This window comes from Pinus tabuliformis, chromosome 5_2, assembly GCF_031772625.1.
Source record: "Pinus tabuliformis cultivar Carrire ecotype Pingquan chromosome 5_2, CPIR1, whole genome shotgun sequence".
Lineage (NCBI taxonomy): Eukaryota > Viridiplantae > Streptophyta > Pinopsida > Pinales > Pinaceae > Pinus > Pinus tabuliformis.
The window spans coordinates 496,084,701-496,092,269 of NC_142306.1; the positions used below are offsets into that span (position 1 = coordinate 496,084,701).

The window sequence follows — 7,569 nt, forward strand, 5'->3', positions numbered from 1 at the left end:
CCAAATGTATGTAAGCTTTATCTCCTCTACAACATAGAAATTGCTAATAATTTTCTTTAAATTATGCATTAATAGATATTCTAGAAAATACTAAAAAAATTAGCACAATAGTATCCAAATCCAAAAATATTTTGAATTTTTTGTTTAAATGCTTAGCAAAAACTCATCTCTTCAATCTTGTGAATTGTTTTTATTTTATTTTTATTTTATTTTTTTTGGTAGGTAAGAACCCACGGTGGATTTGAACCAATGACCTATCGCAAGGAGTGCCTTAACAGTTTGCCCATTCACCATCAATCCAAAGCCCCGTGGGCTAAGAGATTGGCTTCACATCTCTAAATGAGAGAGAAGCCTCCAAAAATAGGCGTATGCCACTGTTGGTGGCCAAGACATGGTATTCTTTAGTAAAAGGAAAAAGAATAGTTCGCTTTGTCTTGACCACACGGCTCCGTTGTTCAATCATGTGAATTCAATTCAAATTAGGAATTTAAATTTCATGATATTATGTGTGGTGTTATAGTCATTTAAACCCTTTAATTGTTGGTATTTATATTGATTAAATCATTGGTTAAATGAGAATTTGTATTTGATATTGGTACATGCATAATGTACATGACTTTAGAGGAAGTGTTTGATGAAAATAATCTTAAGAAAATATCTTTTGTTTTTGTATTGCAAATATATATGTTAACATCAAATACTTCACAAATTCATTGTATTGCAAAACCCTTTTCCTCTATATGTTGATATGCATATGGAAGTAATGCATTTATAGTATAAGCTTGTGAATCATTGATATATTGCTCTTGTTCAATGTTTCTAGTATCCAAGTGTTGTTTGAAGCAATTCGTAGTAGTATTCTCATTGCGAATGAAACAATTATAGAAAAACTTGTACAATAATGTTTTTCATGTTAGCCATATCGAAACATGGTGCAAGTGTACAAATAGAATCAAACAAATAGTTATCACAGTCATCCAAATTTTGTCCATAGATCTATAAATCTTGTTCAAGTAAGGTTTCCTCAATTGACAATATGTCAAAGTGTCCAGGTGAGAATTGGTATTCACATTTGCATGGGCTAGTTGCTTTAGTTATTGAGGCTAGAATATCTATTGTTCTTTGTGACAATAGTGGCCCAAACTTTCCACGTACAGAATTAACAATGTAAACTTTGAAATGGGAACTATAAACTCAAAATGAGAACTCTAGCAAAAAAACACCAAAAAAACATGAAAAACAATTCTAAAAACGAAAGGTGTGTATACTAGAACGATGTTTCTTTTTTAGGGTTAATTTTCAACATTTTTGAAAAGGCAGTAAAACCGAATTTTTTTGTGCAAAAACTATTGTTTTTTAGGAAAAAAAACACACTAATGTTTTTGGTAGAGTAATTTCTTATTTTCCAGCTACAATTTAAGCATTTTTTAGTAACAACGATAAAAATAAAATAATGGGATCCAAAACAAATTAAAATTCCATTAGCTTTGATCCATGTTGTTAAACATCTAATAACATGACACTAAACATTGTGAAAATTCTAATTGTTTTCAACCATAACATTAAAGATACAAAAAAATGGAAAATTGTCAACCATAGAATTAAGAAACTCCAAGTTTTCAACACATTATGAACAAATTACATGACTAAATTAATCAAAATGTAAATACTTGTAGATTGAATGGAACATAAATTATATCTCTTAGTTATTGTTGCATTATAGATATTATAAACAATAAAAATCATCATAATTAAAACATATAATCCAACAAACATAAAAATGACTCATAACTTCATTTAACACCATATGGAAATCAAAATTTTTATTTCAAGATATGATGCAAACATCAGTTATATAAATTGTCTTAGACAATTATTCAAAATCACTCATATTTTCTTTCACACCATCATAATTCACATCTTCAATTGAGTGACTGGATGTAGATGAAGATGTTCCATATTCTTCCCTTTCATCAACCAGTGCCCCATCTAAGTCCACATGCAATCCCACCATTTTATGTTTGAAAATTCTTCTCATTCTACGACTGGTTTCAATAGACTCCCATCTCAACATTGTTCCTTCTAGTAACAACCTCTTCAAAATCTCTATCGTCTTGAAGTGAAGAGTTCCTCTCTTTGTTAAATTGAATTCATAAACAAGTATGTCAACATCCTCCAGTTTTAAGAGGATTCTGTGGTGACGATTTATTTTGTACCCTTTCCTTTTCTCTTTCTGCCAATTTTTTTATCAACTAACATCTCTAGCTTGTACACAACATTGAATGGGTGTGTATTTGTGGCATATCAATGTACATCATAACCTACAACATCTTCATTTTCTATAATGACCTTTATAACCTTAGCACCCCAGAATGGATAACCATTGGGATCTCCATATGTTAGCACTACGATCATGCAACCCTCCTTAATATCCTGTAATGAACCCTTATAACAGTCTTCCATGGCTTCACGTTGTGCACGAGATCTTCTGGAACCAATATATATTTCTCTTTCATCTACTTGTGAAGAATTAATAATACATTGACATTGTTGTTACTTAACAATGTTTCTTTCCTCATGTTCATTTGAAACATTTTGTGGCCAAATAAATGGAGTTTTCAAAGGTATATCTTCATTTCTTGTTCTTGAAATGATACCACTTTGATTATTGAAAAAAGACTCTACCCAAACTAAATCAACAATATCAAAGTACTAATATGTATATTGTTATCGGGAAATCTAATGTCCACTCGGAGCTTCTAGTCCCACTAAGACTGGTAGCTATCTTAAAAACAAACAAACTAAAACTACTTTTGATTTCCTTTATGAGAAGTAGATAAGAGGGGAACAAAGGACACCAGCCTCAGTCTTGCGCTTGGTTCCTTGCTTGGTTTCTCTCCATGTTGTAGGGAAAAGTATCCAATACGGAATGACCCTATCCCACTCTAAGGGTGATAGTACCTCAGCAACAACCGAAGCAAAGCTATCTAAGATTTCTTCTTTATGAAATTAAAACAGGGGAGAAAGGGATCCACTAACCGATGTCTTTCGCTAATGATTGATCCAATCTTCTCTCCTTGCTGCTTGCTCCCAGCTCCTTGCTCTTTCACTGGCCCAGCTACATAAAGACCCTGCAAAAAGGCAAAAGAGGGAAACTACAAGAAGCATACATTCATAATTGATTCAAGGATTAGAATAAATCAAATACACAAGTATAGCAATACACCATTGAGACACATGCATATAGAAGAACCTCAAATGCTTTATTAATGGAAGAAGTAAAGTTCAAGGAGTGTTACAACCATAAGAGGCCCAATCCAGCAACACCTCCCAGCAGAAAGAAATTTCCTCTTCACCTCCTTCAAAGCAATCATCCAATAGCTCTAAACTCAAACCAACAGCACTTCCTTACATTCACAAAATTCTAGCCTCCCTAGACCTCATGAGAGAGCTCTATATATAGGAGTTTTTGGAGAAAGGATGAGTCAGCTTGAGAGCTGACTAGTGTCCTCTCCCACTTCAGTTGTACTTCAGTTCTTGAGTCCACTTGGAGATCCTTGCTTCCACTTGGAGTTTAAGAACCTCTTACTCATCACTAGGCGAATTCCTTGATCCAAGTGTCATTTTGGAAGCTTCCTGGGCATTGACACCTTGAGGAATGACTGTGCCACTTGTCCAATCTCGCTCAGCGCAGGTAGCCTTTGTTGGATTTGACATTCAACGCAGGTACAGAGAGGGGCAGTTGACATTCAGCGCAGATGCTCAGTGGAGCAGTTGACATGATCCAGAAATTGCTTGTTTTTGAGTGTTTTCAGGTGGAGAACTGATTTTCAGTGCTGTGGTTTGCTGACCTTGTTCCTCTAGGGGTAGGAACAACATGTTTAGGGACTTTGGATCCCTTAGATTATGGACATTTCATGCTTCATTCTGCAAGGCACAAAAATGTCTATAACAGTTGCCCCCTAAAGCATGAGGTCGTTTATCGTGTGAAATGCTTTATCAGGAGGATCCGAAGTTCATTCAATCGCTGAGAGGTGACCTGTAATAAAATACAATACAATACATTATTTTTCATTCTGCTTTCATGATCTAGCTAAGGCGGGCATTCCCATGCTCAGCTTTATAAATTCATTTTGGTACATAGAACAGACGATCGTCTGATGGTAGACTGATAATTCTCTGCTGAAATTATCATCCTTTGAGTAGGATGATCGTCTGCTGCAATGATGTACATGACAAATGTCTTTATATCTCCTGAATATATATCGCAGCCCGGATGGATGAAACTAGATCTGGGGTCTTCAAACTCGTTCGATCTTCACTCTAAGTACAAGTCGATCCATGTGAGAACTACGCTGAAGTCGAACATGGAAAGACATCGCTTGATTACCGGTCAATGATGTAAACCGTTAACAAGCGCGAGAGGAATCACCGATAATGATAATGATCCTCAAGGTACTGCAGTACAATTCACGTGGTGTGAATAAAGGACTTGGCATCGAACACCACGCAAAATCTTCTGGTCGAAGGTCATTGATGTATACCTGTCGCCGGAAGTGAGAAACTTGCCATTGAGGCATGCAAGCTTCAAAGTACTGAGGGGGTTGTTCCTAGATCAACTTCTTGGATAATGAGCTGAAGTCGACAAGAAGCGATCCGTCAAAGGAGGGCCTTAATGAATCCCACATCAGTGACACGGAACGGAGCTAATGATTTTAGTGGAGGTAAATACAATCTGTGACATATGATTCAGGGTGGCGATCATGGATGGATGAAGGATAATGTATGGCAGTGGATGGGGCACGGTTGACTCTTTCTGAACGACATCTCTTGAACATATAACGACACTGATGCGATGGATCGGTAGCATTACCCCAAATGTGGATGGTTTGGCGAAGACCATGGTGATGAGACCAGTGAATGAAACAACCCAACCCGATGTGGTACGGAGGAAAAGTGTCATGTTCAAGAGCGACTTGCTACCATTAAAGCTTTGAGGTTCTCCCAATTTTTCCCCAGTCATTTCTGACCAGTACCTCTTTATTTTTTGTCAAGCTTGAGGAGGATAACATATGCTTGTTCTATAACCTGCCCTTCGGGCAAGCCCATCGCTATATTTTAACGAGCCTAGCGATAGGGAAACTCGTTCTCGTCTAAAGACAAGTTTGTCGCTATTTAATCATTTTAACGAGTCGAACGACAAGGAAAACTCGGTCCTTTTCATTTTTAGAGAGTCTGAAAAGGTACAGAAAGTTAACTCCAAAATTTCTTTTTCGTCATCTAATCCCTTAAGTCCGAAAAAGTATAAAACAATACAGAAGGGATGAGTTTTCGGTACTTTTAACGAGCCGAACAAAACAAGCGCTCGATCTTTTTGTGCAATAATCCCTCAGGTCCAAAAAGATTAAAATCTAGAGGAGGGATAGCTCTTCCGATCATTTAACGAGCTGGAAGGCCAAAACTCGGCAAACTTTTCATATTTTACGAGTCAGATGAAAAGAGCTCAAAGAAGATTCGTCTTTTGAGGAACGAGTGATAAACAGGGATAGCAGCAGATTCTCGGTACAGGTTGGAATTTTCCAATCACGGCAGTGTCACAAGGATGGCTAGGTGAAATCACTCTTCGCAGCTGTTCCTCAAAATGGGTAAACAATCATATGGAGGTGAATGATCGGCCAAATGACGGTGGAGGTGACAGGTGCAAACACGACCAAGGCTTTTTATGGATGATGAATTTACGATCACAATGGTTATTTACCGGTTCATTTTTTCTGGATGAGCTTGAACTCTAAGGGAAAGCCTGCTCACAATCTTATGTTTATTTTTTAACGAGCATGAACTATGTGCTAAAACTGCTCGGATCTTGCGTTTATTTTTTAACGAGCATGAACTATGCGCTAAAACTGCTCGATATACCAGTCATAAGATAAGAATGTCTCCTGTGAGATAGCTATTTTTTATGGAGCTTTATATCACGAAGCTATGCTCCGCATCCTTTCTATATGCAAGTTCGGAAATGGCTAATCCTACGAGTTTAAAGGGTTAGACCTACAGGTTTAAAGGGAGGACCTAAAAATTTAAAAAAATAAATAGTCGTCCCTTGCTTGCACTCCAAAAGGTTGCATGCCCCCAGGTATAAAGTACAATTTCAAGGCTGCCCCTACTTATCCGCTAAAACATTTGTTTTAACGGGTGAGGCTTACCTCTTTCTGGTTACCCAAAGATTGTTTTGTTAACTTCTTCAAACGAAAACATTTCTTCGGCGATGTCTACCTAAATAGACAACGGTGAATGAAAAGCAGATTATTCCACTCACATAACCTTGACAACAGAATCTAGCACAACCCTCTCTCCTCTTCGGACGGGGTACGGACTAGTCATATTCTCCTGCGGAAATTGTACCTTATACCCGAGGTTTTCTCTGCCTAAAGCAGACCAGGATGCATGCCCCCTGGGTTCCAGTCCTATTTTTTTGAATCACTCGCACTCATCGGGAAGAAAGACTGGGGGTGGAGACATTTCTTGATTGAATAGACCATTCAGGGTTGGTATTTGACTATTTGCGATGCGTGATCCCGGAAATGAAAGTTGGTCTACGAGCTTGACCATTCTTCCTTCGTGTGGAAAACACATTACTCTAAAGAGTGAGGAGACTATTGCTCCCATGCAATATATATAGTCTCATCCAAGGAGTAGGTTATAATCCAAGGGTCCTTGAACAACCATCACGTTCATTTGAACGGTCTTCCCTTTCAATGTAACAGGCACACTGGGGAGGATCCCTAATGGTCGACTGGTTCCTTTATCAAAACCCGAGAGATTTCTTATCTCAGGCAAAAGCGCCGGGGAACCCAGTGCTTTCCAAGCAATAGAGGAAAGGATACTCACAGATGCCCCTTCATCAATGATAGTGCCAGCCATTACCATTCTGTAGATTTGGACTATGATTCTGAATGGTATACTGGCTAGCAACCGGGGTCTGCCTAGTTGATTCCAATCAAAGGATACAACTAGGTTGCTTGGTGGTGGAACCGAATATACGGCCGGATATGACCCTGACGATGTTCCTTCCTGCGATAAAGGAATGGGTGCATTGCCCTGATGCTCATCAGAGTCTGTGTTGATGAAAAGAATCTGGATGGTGTCATCCTTATTCTCTTCAGTGAGGGTGTCATTTGAAGATGAATCTTCAATGACGGTGTCATCTGAAGATGAAACTTCTGAAGGGAGAACCGGGTCAACTGCCATTTCGACCTTTGGACTTTCGTCCGGTCTGGATTCAGTAGGTTCATTTTCAGTGACTGACGCTTCAGCCGACCACTTGAGCGGGCCAGCTGTATTTTCAACCAACGAAGGACTTGGCACGAGTTTTTTGTATCCAGGAGGAAGTTTCAACGGTGAAACCAGACGATCTTCCAAAACTCTTTTCGCTTCGTCTAAGAAGGGACAATGGTGGATGGCATGATCGCCTTCACACAGTCTGCAGGGAGATCTTACTCCCCCTCTTTGTCTTGAACCTTCACTTTCGCTGGTTGACGGTAAGAATTCAACATGGCTATCAGAGGTTGA

The 7,569-nt window shown here is 38.4% G+C and overlaps 1 non-coding gene across 1 annotated transcript; it reads right to left on the bottom strand.

Annotated features, from left to right (window-relative positions):
* Positions 1-329: 329 nt before the first annotated feature.
* On the bottom strand, positions 330-448 carry LOC149159868 (U5 spliceosomal RNA). The gene has a single exon (XR_016262085.1). It is a non-coding gene; the product is annotated as a U5 spliceosomal RNA (small nuclear RNA).
* Positions 449-7,569: the final 7,121 nt, after the last annotated feature.